Source organism: Orycteropus afer, unplaced genomic scaffold (genome assembly GCF_000298275.1).
Source record: "Orycteropus afer afer isolate SDZICR_OR568_19922 unplaced genomic scaffold, OryAfe1.0 scaffold00289, whole genome shotgun sequence".
NCBI lineage: Eukaryota > Metazoa > Chordata > Mammalia > Tubulidentata > Orycteropodidae > Orycteropus > Orycteropus afer.
In genome coordinates, this window is record NW_006921876.1 from 3,517,838 (window position 1) to 3,519,903 (window position 2,066).

Genomic DNA, 2,066 nt, shown 5'->3' on the forward strand with positions numbered 1-2,066 from the left:
TCTAGGTATAGGATCATATCATCAGCAAATAGGGATAGTTTGACTTCTTCCTTACCAATATGGATGCCTTTGATTTCCCTTTCTTGCCTTATGGCCCTAGACAGAGCCTTTCAACCTTTCAAGCCTCATATTCTAACACTTTCCTATATATTCTCTGTGTTCTGACATACTTAACTACTTTCTTCCTCCCATACTGCCTTATTTTCGTGCTTCTATCCCTTTTCATGTGTTTTCTGTGACTGGAATAATTTCCTCTCTCTTGACTGCCTAGGAAACTACTACACATCCTCCAATTTGCCCATTAGAAGTCATAACACTACAACTAACGATGTTGTCCTTAACCTATCCAGTCAGAGAAAGTCTCTCTTCTCTGCTACTCTACACACCATTGTTTGGTATAATTGTTGTTGGTCTGCTACCTTCTTACTCTTCTGCATATTCCTAGCTTGGAACAAACAAGAGTTCAATTTTACAAATACATTTTGTGTAAGCCCCCTCCCCCCGTGTCCCCTACCATGCCCTGCAGAAGTAAGAAGAGTCTAGCTACCTTGCCTTTTCCAGAAAAGACTAGATTGCTCTCCCTTTGGCTGCAATACTTCTACTTTTGTTCCCAAACTCCTCCTTGTTTTAATTCCATGCTGTGTTTTTTTAAAGTAGTTGCTCAATAATGTCTACTTAAACAGGATTGAATTATATCTTACCTTGTTCAAGTCAGGCTAGCAGCCTCAACTCTCAGAATCTTTAGAATTCACACTTTTTTTTTTAATCCAACTCACTCACTCTTCTTCACTTTGAATAATAGTTATTTTGTGCACGTCTTATCTCCCATTTCCTGTCCCATTAGGTTCTAAGTGTTTTGAAGACAGAGCTGTGTCTTCACTTTTGTATCCTTTATGGAATTTAGCACAGGGCTTAGCACATAGGAGGCCATCAAAACATGTTTGCTAAATGATTAGCAAACGATAAATACATGATATTACTTTCCTTCTCAAACAGAGGAAGAGGCAGTATGAAGACAGAGATAGCTAGGTCAGAGGGATCACTTTCTGTTTACAACATTTTAAAGTCACTGCAAAGAGGGAAGGGGAAGCAATGGGTGATACAGAGATTAGTTTTATCTTTCCTCACAATTTAATGTTCTTTATTCTGATTGCATGCTCCCGTGGGCCTAGCAACAAAATTCTTTACAGTTTCTGGCACTTGGGTAGTTCTTTTTCCACAGCGATGATGCAGGTTGAACTCTATTTTTATATGTTCTAATCATTTCCACTGGAACTGGGCATGAGTAGTCAGAAAGTGGATTTTCAATCTAATGTCTGACTCTGTAACACCTTTTCTGAAGCACATTTAAAATTGTCAACTGTCCTTCACCCTCAAACTCTCTATGTCCGTTCTTTGCTTTATTCTTTCTCTATAGGACTTATCATCATTTTTCATACTAAAGATTTTATTCATTTATTTATTTTATTCTCTCTCTGTTTCAGTCAGGAGACGGAAAGCATATAAGTTATTTGAATAGGGAAAATTTAATATAAATTAACTAGTAGAAGATAGTTAAGGAGCTCTGGTGGCTCCTGTTCAAAAATTATTAAGCACTCAGCTGTTAACTGAAAGGGTTGTGGGAATCCCCACAGCCTGCTGGTGGAGGAAAATTTGTCAGACGGTGCAGGCTGGACCTGGTCTGTAGACACTATCTGCCATTGCCTGAGGGTATGCGCAGGCCTAGTGGCACTGTAGAAATGGCTGGTGAGAGAGTGTGATCTGAGGACTCAGCCTCACATCTGTAATATATATATATGATATATATACATATACATATACACACATATATATATAGATCTGACATGATGGCAGTGAGTTTTTAGTGATATGCATGTATATAATATATATAAATATATATACATGTATATAAGCTCTGGTGGCATAGTGCCTAAGGCATTTGACTGCTAACCAGAAGGTTGACAGTTCAAACCCACCAACCACTTCTCGGAAGGAAGATTGGGCAATCTACTTCTGTAGTGATACCACCTTGGAAACCCAAGGGGGGGGGTCACTGTGAGTCAAAT